The 16259-nt window shown below is 42.8% G+C and overlaps 1 long non-coding RNA gene across 3 annotated transcripts in view; it reads left to right on the top strand.

The window, feature by feature from the left end:
• The window catches only part of LOC138066904 (uncharacterized), a 47170-nt gene that overhangs the window by 12330 nt on the left and 18581 nt on the right, over nucleotides 1-16259 (top strand). The gene's annotated exons all lie outside the window — the stretch shown is intronic.

Here is a 16259-nt window from a genome sequence, read left to right on the forward strand (position 1 = left end):
GTTCTTAATACAGTGAATTTATATTTTGCTGTTTTCATAACTATGCCTATGAAATCACAGAGGAAGGTGTAGGGGGAGCTGGCCCCAGGGTATGACCTTTTATTTTAGTGCTGTGAATGACATAGATTTAGTTTTCTTTTCCAGGAAGCAAAATATGGTATTTACATCAGTACCAAAGTGGAAAATGGTTTAATCACTAGTATTTGAAACATTTGTCCACCTTTAACCGAAGCTGATTGATCAAGGGAGGGTTGTTTGACTTTTTGGTGGAGGACATGGTAATTAAGTAGAAACAAAATACTTGACAAAAAATAAAACAATCCCAGGAACAGACCACATAATCAGAGGTTTCAGCTCAGCTTGACACTATACAATTTCATATTTGATTTATTACATTTTAGCCTGGGAGCTTCAAAAGTGTCAAAAAGTTTGATAGGCAAACCCCAATGAGATTCTCCTGGTTCCTTTGAAAATTGCTGGAATTTTCTATTTACAGCATCACTAGTGATCAATGGAATTTTTGGGACAGTTCAGGAAATATTAAACAGGCTGCGTTTGCTCTTTATGAATTAGTCCAGTGTTTATGCAGCAGTTCATTTTTCATCGAAGCTCAGTATTAAAATTTCACTTGTTTGTTATAGGGTTGTCAGAATGAAACCTATTTCTAAAAATATACATTTCCATCTTCTAGTACCATTTTTTTCTGCTGCAGCTAAGGTTATGTCAACACCTCCAATGTAAACCCTCTCATTTCAAAAGATTAGTTAATGCTGGCATCCTCAGTCTGGGCTCAAACATAGCAAAAACATAAAATAATCCCTTTAGGAGCATGTTTTGAAACAATTGTTTTCAATGTCTTTGCCTTTTGTGTTAAATGACTTTCTGTACAGAAAGCAGTGGTATTTAGCTTCTGTCACAAAGTTAAGAGAATCAAGAGATGTAGGCCTCCGTGTTGTCATTGTGGCATTAAAGCTTTTGTGTCGCAAAAAGGTTTAACCTGGCTGCCTTCCTGAGATTTAAAAATAAGCCCTTGTCCAAGTTCAGTAACTTTTTCCATAGCATTGTTTACCGTGCATAGCCATGGTAACATCGTAAGTGTCCATGCCAGTGCTCTTTCCGCTTGTTGCCATCTTTTTGGTCCTCCTATAATACATACACTTAAAATGGATATACAACTGTATGTTTGCTTAATTGGGAAACATTTTGGCATCTCCCTTGGAAAATCATGGGCCAAATCCTAGATGAGGCGTAGGAACACCAGTGCTGTGCTGCAGAGGTGATCTCTCACTCCTCCTTCCTTATCTGTCAGATTCCAGCCATTGAATTGGGCTAAGCTGGAACAGGATAGAGATAGGAAACGTGCTTGATCAGCAAGAGCCAGCTTGCCAGCAGTAACTTATCTGTTGCCTGCAAGCTGAAGAAGGTGGTCTACAGGCAAAGAGCCTGGTGATTTCATGGTCTGCACATGGCTAAGTACCCAGCTGGGTCTTGAACAGAAGTGGAGGCTGGAAGGGAGGAGGTCTCTAGGTAAACGTGGCATGGTGACAAATAGCTGCTATCAGTGCATTCTAATGCTTCTGCTGTCCTAACTTGCAATAAACTGGGGCCATAGTATTAGCCTCAAAAGAGCTAGGATGAGGACCACCAGACACTGGGACAGACCTAGCTTGATGTGACATCAAAGAATTGGCCAACAAGTTTTCATGAGTCCTTGTCCTCAGAAAATCTACCAAGTCCAGTTACGGTGCTAATAATTTGGCTGCCTGGTCTCCCACCTGCAGCCCCAAAATGGCGAAAGCATAAACTAAGAACACGCTGTTCAAAGATCGTTTCACAAGTTGGTTTCAAAGGAAAGAAAGGGCAAAAGGTGTGGGACAGCCATCTGCACAGAGAGGGAAAGTGAATGTGCTGTGATGGGAAGGGAGATGGCAAGCTGGAGAAAATACTTGTAGGATGGAGAACAGAAGGGTAAAGGGAGCAGTATTGGAGCTGGGCAGAGCTTGAACCCAGGCAAGGGTAGACTGGCCCCTGGTGCTGTAGGCGAGATTTGCAAAGGAGGCTGGTACAGCGGAAATGGCAGATGGAGTCGGAGGGACTGCTGAGCCCACTGGCTGCTCTGCATCTGTGGATGCACCTTGTCAGCAATAGTCAGAAAACCAATGGGAACTGTGGGTGAGGCCTGTAAAATGCATGACCTCTTGGGAGTAAGGGAGTGAGATCCCTTATTCAAGGGGATTCAAGGCTATTCCAAGGTAAGATGGGAGTGTGTGATCGCATACCTTTAGAAGCCAGCACTGTAGGAAAATAGAACTTCTCTAAATACCTGGAGGCTCAGAGGAAAATCATGAGGGTTCGTGACACTGAACCTGATTATCTTCTCCGGGGGAAAGGACCCCTTCCTTGGACTGTACAAGATCTCCCTTTATGTATTTTGGCTCTCTAATCTGGGGAAAGAGGTCTGAAGCAGCTGTGTCTCCCTCTGATGAGATTTGCCCACAAGAAGCCAGGCAATGTCAGACTTGGTGGTGATGTAGGTCTGTCCCTGCAGGCACTGGACCAAGTCTGTCAACTTATACAAGGGCACTTCTGAAGGCCAGTTTGAAAGCAAACCTGCAAATGTTCCTGTTTGGCTTTCTTTCCTTTTATTGTTGTTGTTTCAAGTAGAGGAGGCCATTTCTGGATATTCTTGACTGATGGATATCCCATGTTTTGAACATTGTGCTTGGAGTCTCTGTGATTTTTGCATGACAACAGGATTACATTTATACAATTAATTAACGTTTGCTTGACCACTTTTATCCAATTTCTTTCTCCAGCACATAAAAGAGAACTTGACATAAATTTCTCTTTCAAAACAATTGACTTAGCAACTGCTGACCTTCTGTTCTGTCGTTCTAAGGATTGATTGGATATTGTTGAATTGTTTCATTCTACAGTAATTAAACATAAAATTAATTATGCTAGTAACCTATTATTTCTTTGAACCAAGGACTAAGTCATTTGTTTTTGCTTGGTTACTCTGCAGGGTCTGACATCAGACAGCAAAACCTTACTGTTACAAACAAACTAAATAGTATAAAGGGAGCAATTTAATAATCAAAATATAATATAAAGACTTCTAATTTCCGTATGGCTGGCCTATTGCATTAGGTTAATATAATTTGATCTATAAATCTTTTAAACCTTATGATTTTGTAATTTAAACATTTCCTGGATGGCTAATCACGCAGGGAAAGAATAATAATAATAATAAACCCCCCCCCAACCTAAAACAAAACATGAGCCAAAAATATACCTTAAAAGTAGATTAAAAAGATTGGATAGGAGGAGCATATGTAGGAGACTCAGTGAGCCCTGGTGTGGCTGAATGTTTCTGGAGCTTTCTTGCTGCTTGCACGAGTCTGTGTTCAGTCTGGTGCTGATACAGAATTTCCTTTGTTACGATGAAAGCATTGTTAGATGTGTTTACATTGCTCCTATTTGGTGTAGAAAGGAACATCAGAATGACAAGTTGATATTATCAAAATGTATGTGCTCATGGACACCAAAATAGTATTTTGTGGTTTTCATTAGTAAAGACCATATTAATTTAATTAACATGATTGAAAGTTATACCATAGCATGAGGCAGATACTGTGCCTTGACTTATTACTCACCCATGGGTTATAGGATGCAATGACTGACAAAAGGGGTGCACGTTTGTACGTGTGCGTTGCTAGCTAGGGTTTCACGGACACGCTTTGCCCCAAAGCTGGTGGGAACAGTGTGATCCTAACCGTATAAAAGTTAGGAGGGAGGAAAAACCAGACAAAGGCCACAAAAAGCAAGTCCAGTGAGAGCTGGAGGGAGCTTCCACAAAGGGCTCAAAACCAGTCACGTTCCCGGGTCCTGCGGAGGGTTGTCTTCTCTGCGAGCCAGCTCCTGCCCTGGCTGTGTCCCTGCCTGCTGGTGGGGCTATCGGCTGGGGGGCTGCGCAGCTCCGGGCTGATGCTCTGCCAAAGCACTTGTCTCCAGGTTGCTCTGCATGTGTGTCTCCCTCTCTGAGGTTGAAAAGGAGGGGGGAAAAAGGGAGATTTGTTGCTGGAAGCCATCTTCTCATAACACTTGGATCTCCTGGCTGCCAAGCTAGGCTCTTCTGTGACAAGACATAAGCCGGAGACATGGGAATCTTGAACATAAATGACCTTTTAATTGTATGACTCCAAATATCCAGCTTCTGCAAGATGTGGCAGGTAAGAGAGCGCGATACTTTACAGACCAAATAAAGATATCAGTATGCGAGCCCTTTGTTCTCATTCCCTTGCCCTAAGGCAAGTAATACACTCAAGTCTGTGGCCATCGAGCCTAATTTGATCTCACTTACCCCAGTGAAACTATATTGACTTCGGTGGAGACGCTGCTTTCCACAGATAAAAATGAGAGCTAACTAGTTCTTGAGGCCACTAGCTATTATCACTAAGGTTAAGGATGGCATATGATAGTGGTGGCTGCCTGTTCGTCATCAGTTGAGAAATGTCTATTTTGCGGGTATGTTTTTCAAGGCTCATTTTGCACCTTAGCGATGGAGGAATTTTGGCTAACGAACCCTATTTCAAGTGCCTTAGTGTTTCTGCAGGAGTGATTTGATAAAGGCCTGCCATTAGCTCATAGTTCAAGTGTGCAGTCTTATTGCCTGCAAGAGTAATGTGGAAATCGTTCTGGAGGATTCCATTCCCTAATCTATTTTTTCAAGACTTTGACCTGTGCCGATTCTGTGTGAGATCAGTCATCTCCATCTATACTAAAGGGTCTTTCATCCTCCCAGAGCTTTGCCAGCTACCATCCATTCCTGTCCCTTAACTCCATGTGTGTGTACTTTGCTCTCTGTGCTTTTTAACCTTACAGCTTTGTTTGCAGCTGCCTTTTCAGGGCAGGCTGAGAGACTACATCATCCTGCAACTCCCATTCTGCAAGTTTTCTGTGGGATAAGGCCGTCCTCCATGCTTTCTGCCTGACTGCAAAGCCATCGCCATCACTTAAGTAGAGAGTTCCGGAGATTTGCCTTCCCTAAAAGGGAATTGCAGGGGAAAGCATATTTCTTCAGAGGGGGCATAAGGATTTTTTACCTGCTGTCTCCCGAAAGTAGGAAAAATGGAAGCTTCACAGGACTGGGGTTTTTTTAGCTGTGTATTTTGGAGATATGACAGGTGAGAAAGTTCTGCAGTTTTGCATCTTCGATATCAAGAGCCATCTTTTATCCCTACAAAAGCTCTTACGTGACCAAGCTTTGCAATGCAAGGGTGTGATGGTCTACACGCTCTTTTGCCAGACATAGGCAGGCTAAATAGTTTTTGCTATAACTACAGCCTCTGGCCTTGCTATCTTGAAGGGCAGGACCTTCACAGTCTCTTCTGGCCTACCTCAAATAATTAACCAAAAGGCTATAGAGAAATGAATCTACTCCAGTGCCTGCTTTGTATTTGCATGTTCACCTGTCTGGCAGGGTCTATTTCAACTAGTCTATTCCGCCTGCACCTGAATGGCTTATGAGTTACGTTTTCCAGTTGACTATTACTAGTCATAAATCTTGAGTTATTTCTTGTGCTGAGACCTTCTGAAGTTCTTCCTAGTGTCTTATGTGATGACAAAAAGAAGAAAATGTGTTAGAAGCTTTTGCACTGTGAGTTGCTGCTCCTTATGGCTCTCAGCATAAAAGTTCCAACTCCACTACTGACTTGCCCTGTCTTTAGAGGGGCAGCTCCGCATCCTTTGGAGCTTCAGGAAGCAGAGCTTGAACAAATGCATCCTATTGAAATCAGAAACTGAGGAGGACATAGAGCACGAACTAATCTTTGGCATATATGCAGCAATATGTGGCAAATATGTATTTTTTGGCCAAAGTAGCACTAGATAATACTGCATAGCATTAATTTCATAGGCCTCCGCAGCTGGACTGCAAGCAAAGTGACTGAAATCAGGAAGAGGAAAAAGAAAGTCTGGGAAAGTGAAAAGGCTCTCCTATCTTCCTCCATTTTATAAGGCAGACTTTTGAATCCTTGATTGACCAATGCCTTATGGAGACCTTTGCCCATACCGTGTCTCTCCCAGATAGAATGAACTGGGAGAGGATGTGGGGGAGGTATAGCTGTTGTCCTAAGCTTCTGCTCTCCCCTGGTCAACCACTTCTGATTGCAGTTGGCCAGGCAGACCTTTGATCTCTCCCGCTGGTTGTCATGTTATTTTACTGTTGACTGGAAGTTGGGACAGGGCTATTAAAACAGAACCTAGCAGTGTAGTAGGAAAGCAAAGTAGTAGCAGTGCAGTAGTAATAGTAGGAGAAATGGTTGAGGAGCAAGTAGTAATTTCTATAACTTTTCTTGCAGAAATTAGGGGGTTTTTTTTGTTAAATAATAGCAAGAAAATACAGACCATGGCAAGAGCTTGGTTTTATGCAAAAAGGATGTATACCAAAACACACTGGTCAAACCACCTAGTGTTTAGACTCTTTTATTGTGCCAGATTATAACAGCACAGTCCTCAGATGAAGTTTTTGGAGCTGATATTTTGGTTTCCTACTTTCTAGACCCAGTTTGCTTACTCGTGGTGGTGAAACTGTATGCTACAGTTGGAGCTGTTCTCTCTTTGAGCCTGACCTCTGGAACATGCAAGCAACAAAAAAGGCAAACAGCTGCCGAATCCCTCCTTATGGTTCTCATAGTGGAAAAGATCACCGTATGTTTCACCACCCACATTTATGAGGGTGAAAATCTACGCAAGTTTGCTCTCTTCTTACTTTGTATTTAATTTCTCGTTTGCAACAAAAAGATAAGGAAGAAAAATTGCTTGGACAGACCTGCTCTGGGAACAAAGCACCTGGAGTTTCCCTTTGACAATAGGCTATTGGAGAAAGTTAGCTCCAGATCAAACATCTATGTTAATGGTCCTCTACGGCAGACAAAAAGAGACCTCCAGTGTTACCATGTGGTATTGGTGTTTTCAGATTAAGATGAGGGATTAAGGAATTTTACTCAGCAATTTGAGATGCTTTGTTAAGAGTGGAGGAGATTTGAGCTGCTTTGTTCTCCAACCACATGTTAGCGAAAAAGCAAACAGGCACTTAATCCTGACAGACAGCAGAACTTGACATCAGTTTGTCCCTTGAGAGGTGACCAGGAGCTCCCTGACGGGCTAAAATTGTTGTTCCTGCTTTTCTAGGTGCCCTGTACCGATCCTGTCGAAAGTAGCGCTGCGTGCGGTACCAATCAACCCCTGGGGTCTCACAGCGGCCTTACTCTCCCAGCCAAGGGCTAGCATTTAAAAGCACAGCGCAAGGTGCCAAAATGGTTACTGAATAGGGCTAAAACATGTTCTAACTTCAGGTCATGCCTTTACTCTTAAACAGGATCTTGCCAAAAAAAAAAAAAAAAAAAAAGCTGATAATTTTCCTGTTTGGGACTTTGGCTGGTTTCCTGTAACAATAAAAAATATAGCAGTCGACATATAGACAGCTGAGTATATACATGCTTGTATACTGCCCTCTGACACAAACATTAATGTCTTATATAGATCTTTGAGGTTCTTTTAAACATCTAGTTACATTTTAAGGTCATGTCCTCAGAGGTCACTGATGTAAGTGTATTTGTAGAAAGAAACAAACAGCTCATTGAATTTGGTTTCCCATTTTAACATACATCAGTTAAATTAAATACGCGCTGTTATAATGTCTGGCAACAAACCCATTTTCTGATGTATAAAATTTGACTTTTCCCCTCTGTGTTTATGTCATAGCTAATACACAAAGATAAAGTGCATATACTATACTCTGCATATTTACTGAACTTTGGCAAGTCACTAAGAGCCAGTACTCAAATCAAATTAGAACCACCCGATTTATAAAACACCCTTCTCAACTAATCTTATTACATTAAAAAGGAACTCTGGGCTGATATGAAGCCAATCAATAACTCATGCTTCCCACTGCAGAGCAAATATCAACTATCCCTTTCCAGTCTTTGTGTTTTGCCACCATTGCAAGCCTGTTGTGAAAAGCTGCTCTGGTACTTTACTTAAATAAACAGTGTAAAGGTACCAAAGAAAGAAAAATCTTGGTGCGCATGCTTATTTTCCCTGCAGACACTGAGAATGACAGGCTTAGTTTCTTAGGGGGACATGCTTCAGGTAATTTGATTAATCTTCTAATTTGCTTATATTGCATTTGTAGCACCCATTAAACTTTTATTGGCACAATTCTGCAGTTACTTACTAAACCATATCCCCCGATTTCCATGAAAAGATTGCCTATATTGGGCAAGCAGGACTGGGCCTGTGTGAGTTTTAAATCTTTTTCTGAAAAGATTCCCCCCATCCTTCTCCCAAATCTGCATTTATCTGAATAGCCCGAAACCTCTGCAGGGTGATTAAATGCTTTCTGCTAAGGAAACGGGCCTCTTTCATCTTTCCAAAGAGCAAGATAAAAAAAAAAAATTAAAGATTTGGGGGAGAGGGAGAAGGACAAAAAAAACCCCCTTTATCTTCCTTCTTTATCATTATGACTTAAGAATATTCATAAGCTTTTAAACTGGTAATATATAATGTCAAGAGCGTTACTGGTATCAGCGCCTACTTCTTGTATATAGCACCTGAAACCTGGTAGTTGTGTAGTAGGTTGTGACTGAGAGAATAGCGATTTACTAATTCCCCCTTCAAGAATAACAGACAGTTCACAAACACAGCTTTGGCACACTGCTTAATTCAGTTGCTCCATGCTTCTATGAAGGTTTATTGACTATATAAGGATCAAATAAGGGGTGAACTGAAATCAGGAACACAGAATTCATTCATTTAACTCTGCTATAGTAGAGCAAATTCAGGGTGACTCAAGGGACACAATGTCTTGTAAAACATATGTACTTAATATAAGGGTCATAAAACTTATTAAATTAAAAGCTAGGTTAAAAATAGGAAGAAAATTTATGCTGCTGTCTAAAATAGCAATAATTTCCCGTTGGCCTTTCGCTTTCCAACTAATATGGGTTCTAGTTTTTTTTAAAAAAAGTCAACTGGTAAAATCTTCATTCTTCACAAGTGAATGCAAGTCACTCTCTACCAGGTGAATTGTATGACTAATAATATAGCACAATAAATAGAGAGGAGGGTTGCTACCGGCTGGGAGGATATATTGCATCCTTGTTGACCACATACAAAAAACTACTGGCATCCATTTAATATTTGGGAAGGAATAAGGGGTCGTTCTTGGCCAACAGGACACAATGGAAAGCTTTTTCAGCCATGAGATAATGATGACAAAGACAAAACTTCCCTTTTGTTCCTTCACAAAGTGTTCCATTGCTGCTGGGACTGTGGCCAGGCCCCTCTGTCCTCATGGTATGATCAGCAGGGATGTAAGAAGCCCCTCTCAGGTGACTCTTGAAGGCATATTCAAGTAAGGACTTTATAGGGGGTGTGAGGAGACAAGAGCCTGCTCCTTCTGTTGACAGACCTATCAGCAAATAGGAGAGCTGCTCAGATGAAGTCAATGTAATTATCCTGCAGCCCTAGAGGAGCAGAATTTAGCTCCTTCAATCAAGGGAAACATTTTCTGTTAGAGATATTGGGAGAAGGGGAGAAGTTAGTGTTGTGACTTAAATCCTCTTCTCTAACCGCCAAGAAGTCAAAATGATGCCAGTCCATCCTTGACTCATGGTGCTATCTGGACCATTTCTGAGAGCCGTTCTTAACGCTTGCTCAATGGCATAAGTTAAGGATGGACATGAAAGATTTGTGTGTGCTGGAATTTTACCCTTTTTCAGTCCTTCAGTGTCACAAACCACATCGTGTTTTGCTTTTTCCTAAATGGAAAAAAAAAAATCCCAGAACACTGAAGCTTCTTTTTGACTGCAGTCTTCCATGTTGACAAAGCTCATCCTGTTCCCTCATGCTCATGAGGGTTGTTTTTTGCAGTTCTCTGTCATCTTCCTTTGCCATTTTGAGTGGGTGTTCATCAGGACAAAGACCATCTTTCTGGTGTGTTTTTGTGCCATGGGATAATATAACCAGCCTTGATTCCAGTCCCCTGCATGCTATGAGCATCTATTTTTTTGTACACTGTTTAAACAGTTCTGCACCCAAATCTGTCACCTGTGACCTTATTAAGTTGCATTTGATCATCTGAGGATGTCCATCAGGCTTGACTCCATCATTTCCTGAGGAATTTTCCCCCGATTTACTTAATAGTTCTAAAGTGCTAAGTGGGAGACCTGAGAGGGGTTCCCTGCAAATGCTGGGTTACTGGCATTTATACTGTGTTTTAAATAAAGTGTTTTGCAGGCATGCTTGTGTTGAAAAACAAACTTCTGGGCAGAAGGACCTAGTGCGCATTAGAGTCAGATCGGTAGTGATTCGGATTTCCCCAGCAGATAGAAAGAGGTCAGGCTTTTGAGGAAGGGGGAGGGAAAGCCAACCTTCTCTAAATAATGAGGATTTTAGACACTTCAGGGAGAAGAAAAGCCTGAAACCACAGTGCTGGCTCCTTGTAGGGGGGTACTTGGGAAGGAGGTCAGGATAGCATGCCTCCAGTGTATTCCTGGGACGCCTCAAAGGGAAAAGATGGTGAGAGAGCTGCTCTAAGAAACTCATTTTAATCCAGAGTCCTCTGCAGCACCAAATGCCTCCTAATACCCCAAAACTCTGACCTATGCTTACTGTGATCTCTAGTGCTGGGACATATAACTTCATCTCTTCCTCAGCTCTGTCTTCTGCTGGGGGTATGTGGACCTACTGCCCTAATTCACATTTTGAGCGGCTTTCAAAGAGGTAGTCATTGCAGTGCCAGCTCAATTGCCTACTCCACTGCCCATAAAAAAATTACTTAATTTCTGGGATAAAACCGTAAAAGAGCTAAAGAGATCACTGTTCTCTCAAGGGAAGGTCTTTCATGGGACTCGCTCTTTTTTTTTTCCTCTTCTCTAAATTCTGATTGCTCTCAAAGAGGTTGAAGGAAGGCTGGCTAATCCTGGTTGTCTCGTTTCTTTCTAGCACTTCCCTTTCTACACAATTATTGCAAATCTTCAGGCACTGGCACCCTTTGTGTGCATAGCAATGGGCCAGGTAAAGACATACAAGGCTGGCGGGGACGGGATGGAGCTCACAGCTAACCTTAGAGTCATTGTTGCTGTCTTTGTACTAGTATTGGGCTGGATTAGGGATGCCTGAGGTGGACCTGGCATTTGAGAAGGACAGCCTGAGGAAAGCTGTGAAGAGGCATATTTGTGAAATGATTGTCTGACATAGTTATGAAAGGAAGATCCTTTATGTTCAGTGTGACCAGGTCTGACTTATGTGTGCACACAGGTTTGCTGAATGACTTTAGGAGGAGTAAAAGTTGCAGGAAGGGGGAAGTAACATCTACTTCTAGAGCCACCCCTAAGTCACTGTAATAATGCTGTAGCCTCCGTTTTCTATTTGTATTTCCATTGAAGGCAGTTAGCTTGACCGCGGTGTGTGGTCAGTGAATTTAATGCAGTGTATTTTTCAGAGAGAGACATTTCTCTAGTAGACTTGTGTGCTATGCTGTCTTTGCCTGAGAGAACTCAGCTTGATCTTCACCTGAGTTGCACCTTGTCATGACGTTTTCAGGAGAACGTATTTTAGAGTTGGCCTTTCAGCCCTGTTGATGGGATCACAGCTACTTCACCTGCACCGTATTTGGTGCTATTTCTTTTTCTTTTGTCTTAAGGAGGCAGCAGCTGCACTACCACGATAGAACATGGTAGCACTCAACCATCTACCACATCGCTGTCTGCTCTTAATGCACGGAAATAATTTATTAGGTAGGTGAGGTGAAACAGCATGCACTTGTTTCATGCTCTTTGGCCGTTCATGATAGCAAACATTGTCTAAAATTACTGCTAAAGTCACACCTGCCTTGCAGTATCTCAGGGAAGATGTTTGTAATGGTGGTACTGTTGGAGCTAGGGGGGTGGTGTGGATGCTTTAACACTGATCAATCCGAAGGCAGTGTGTCAAAACAAATTGTTCAAACTTCTGAAAAGGTGGTCTTGTGTGAGCTCTGGGACTGGGCTTCAATATGAATCAGTTGTCCATATGAGGGGTCACCAATTAATTAGCAATTTTAAATAAAAAAAAATTAAACTGGCAGCCTTTCTGAAATTTAAGTACATTGTTCATGGTGTAATTATAGATGAAATATTAGAGAAGTGGACTAATTACACACAATGCACTTGAGCCCAATTAAAATAGCATCTGCAGTGAATGTAGGGGTATTCTCTTTCACTAATAAGAAATACTTTCTTAACAACAGAAAATAAAAAAGCTAAATTGGATATGCAGTTGAGATTATAAATATCCTATTAGCATATAAAATGAAGATTAACCTTATTTAATCACTGCTTGCTTGATCATCAAAAGTCGTGTTTCACCTCTATAATGTAGCTGTATCCAGCCTGAAAAAAATTAGAAGCATATTAATAAATTTAGCTAATTAGATACTTTTTCTCATCTGCTCAACTGAGCTGTTGGAACAAACTGGCTGGTCCTAACCACTTGATTGAATGATAACAAGCCTCTTCCCCATCTTATGTGAAGTTTAAGCTTGTTTCCAGGTAGGGCCTGTCAGTACTGATCGTGTAACTGCTCAGCATGTGGATTTGTACGCCAGGCACTGACCCACATGGTTTGGTGGGAACCATTGTATTGAAGGGGACTTTGGGTGGTGCATGTGACAAGTAAATATGCTTGCTGCTAAGGGTCTCTGAAAGGCATGTAGTCTGACATAGGTGTATGGTGACGTGACAGTTTTCTTCTCCAAAAGATGAGGAAGAAATGGATTGAAATTGTGCCAAGCCCCAAGGTTAGGGAGAAAAGCTTTGGTCCTCAAACTCAGCATCAATTACGTACAACAATCTTAGGCCCAGGAAACGGAAAATTTCCTCCAAAACCTTCCCCTAGTGGCAAGGCTGATGTTTCTGGGAAGTAAAGGTAACAACCAGGGACGTGGGCTGGGATGGACTTCAGTAAGGAGGGCTCCCGCAGGTCCTGCGTGTTGCTGAGAGCCCGCTTCTCCACGGCAGGCAGCCGTAAATCTTGCTCAGCTTTACCTCTTGCAAGTACCGCATTTACTAACTTTCACAGAGTGAGGACCTGTTTTAATTTCAGCCTGATGACTTTGGGGGTCAAGTGGACTTGGTGTTGCTGTCAGTCTCTTGACGCCAGTGTCTGTGAAACCCAGCTGGTGCTTGGAAGGGGCTGAGTTCCTGTCTCCTGGCGCCCTACCTGCCAGCTGGTGACCTGGTCACGCCAGGAGCGCTCTGCTCAGACACAGGCCGCCGAGTCAGGAGCCGCGAATGAAATATCTTGACCTCTTAGCCTCTCTTATAAATATTCAGCTGCTCTGGCGTGTACAAAAGGAGCTTTGCTGTAAGAAAGAGGAGGGCTTGGAGGCGATTATTTTGGAATATTTTTGGCCAAGCCCTGTAGGAAACGAACCCTGCTGTGCACCGCTTAGCATATTAGAGGGTTACTCGGCAGGTTTTAGGCAAAACGCCTGCATCACGCCACCCCACCCACTGCCCCCTGCACCGCTGAAAAGGGAAAGAAAGCAACCTGAATGGAGCGATCGGGCGAAACTTTTTCCATGAGATACGTGCACAGTTTGGTTCAAACCCACGCAGCTTTGCTCCCTTGCAGTGTCCTGTTTCCATCAGCATCTGCGTGAGCTTTCCTGGCACAAAGGCTGGGGTCTGATAGCTTGCAGAAGCTGAGCTGTAAATGTGCGTGTTTGAGTATTCCCAATGGGAAAGCTTGAGCAATACCATCCTCACGAGGGCTGAATTGGGGCTGGCAGCACTTAGGGCGTGCTTTCAAGGACTGGGAGCTGCAATGGGCTCTTAGCTCCTGGTGGGGAGGGATGCTCTACAGATGAAGAACAGGAGACTACTCCCACTCCTTACCTTGAAGGAAACAGAAAATGCACCATGTGATGTAGCTGCCCAACGCATGCACCGAAACTCAGCCTGCTTTTGTCAGCAGGAGAGCCGTGCCTATGTGAACTGTTTGCTTAAAGTGGATTTTCCCTGCTGCAGCTAGCTTCTGGGTCCCCAGCCCAGTTTTGTTTTGACTGTGAGTGTTGGGCTTTGGTCCAAGTGGGCATGGTGCTATCGAAAAGACCGTACCAAAATAACCCCAAACCCAGTCTCTCAAGACACTTTATACTGCAATGCTCAAAATGAAAAAAGTTGTTGTCTCCACCTATCAATTGTGCAAAGGGGGATGAAGGCATAGAAAGCAATGTATTTAAAGCTCCTCTTTGTGAATTGGTCTCTCCGAGCTAAATTCAAGTATCAGTGAGCCTCTACTCTGACCCTATGCAGAAGCGTGAGTTTTCCTCTCTGTTCCACAAATACCAGTCAAGTGCACTGAGAGACAGTATTTTTATTTATTGTATTCAAGGAGCCACAATTGGATGTTTTGCAACAAACTGGGCTCAGTATGTGATTTACAGTAATGGGGAAGAGCACTCTGCTGGCATGGCCCTGGTGTTGCCAAGTCTTGTGATGGTTGCAATGATTTTTCCTTACTGCCACAATGCCTGCAGCAAAGTGTTCATAAGCGTTTCAGCTTTTTTTGTTGGTAGTGGCAGTGGAGGGCTTTGTTTTCTTGTATTAAGAGCAGCTTTCCATCCCTTAGGGCAGAACAAAAGAGCTTGGAAGCATGTTTTCAGTGTCCCCACAAAGCCTCAAAAGGCAGTAGGATTTTTTATTATTATCTTTTTTTTTATTTTAAGGAACCCCCAATTTGTTTTCCTACAATTGGTTTAAGTCACTCTGGCATGAGTTCATTTCCTTTCTTGTCTGATTCATGGTTTTGGGAGTGCAGACGATAGGCAATAGCACCAAAACAGCTGCAGTAGCTACCTTTGCTCAGCTCCCGCTGTGCCAGCGGGGTGTTCGGTGGCGGGGTGAGCGCTGAAGGGGGATGCGACCTGCTGCAGCCAGCACGCACCTTTTGTTCACTTCTTAAAAACATGAGTAACAAATGAGATTTAAGAACTTAACGATAATTTTTCCCTTTTCTTGGTAGAACAGAACTAAAGTAACTGAAGTGTGAATGTGTACCTCTAAATATGAAAAAAAAATGCGGCTGCAAACGACTTGTGGTCCTATTTCGATTCCCTTCAAAGCTACCACTTCCAGCGACTTTTTTCAGTGGCATAGGCCACCTTCTCATTAGTGGCCTGCCATTTTCCCCATCCGTTATTTTTGGTCCTAGAAATCACATTTGCTAAAACCTTCAGAGAAACACTGGAGGCAAATTGAAAGTGACTGGGAATAAAATAGACTTTGCCATTCGGAGGGATTTGAGGTGTTGTACTGTCAGAGACGGCTGAGGGTGAAGTGACTGAATCCAGAAACACACGGAGAACGGAAAGGTCTGTGGGTGATCATAACATCAAAAACATGAAATAAAGTCAGCTGCCCATGTTAGAAATGCAAGTTCAGGGACTCGGCTACAAAGAAACTAAGGGAAATACAAGAGGGAATGTGAAATTCTTCTCTGGCTGTCATGGCTATTCATAGGGCAAGAAATCTTTCTTTTGGCTCAGATTTTAAGGTTTCTTTATGTTATATTTCATTGCTGTTAAACCTTTGAATCGTGATAATGCTCCTGGGCATAGAAAAGACAGCTTGGGCACGTGAACTTCAGCGGCAGGAGAGTTCAGCCCTGCTTTCAGCATAGCTGCAGTCAGAAACCCTCCTTTCTTCCCTCCAGAGCATTGATGCATTAGGCAAACGCCATGTTAATAATAGCTTTTTGCTTTGTCAAGTGGGCCAAAGAGTTAAGCCACAATGAAGCTGGCAGTTGACTCTTATCCACTTCCCTCCAACACAGAGAAACTTTCTGCTCCTCATGAGCAGTCGCTCCCTGAGATGAGAGAAAGCTTGAAAAATAAAATCCAAAGCGCCCCAAAAGGTTCGGTTTTGGGGCTAACTTCAAACAGCAGCAGCCTTCCTCAGGGGTTATTCCCTGAGGGCTTAGTCATCAGCAATGAGTCAGATCTCCAAAAGTGCTTGGCGACCAGCAACTCCCATTGAGAAATGGGACTGCTTGTGTGTTTTTGTACTCAGACCCCCAGAACAAGCGGGGAAAAAACAATCCGGCCACTTCATTAAGATGCCTGAAACAGGCTTGAGGTCTCTTGAAAACCTGGCCCAACTTGTTGCTGCAGGTGGTTACTTCTGGTCATCCACTCCATAACTCTTCAG

Source organism: Struthio camelus, chromosome 3, assembly GCF_040807025.1.
Source record: "Struthio camelus isolate bStrCam1 chromosome 3, bStrCam1.hap1, whole genome shotgun sequence".
NCBI lineage: Eukaryota > Metazoa > Chordata > Aves > Struthioniformes > Struthionidae > Struthio > Struthio camelus.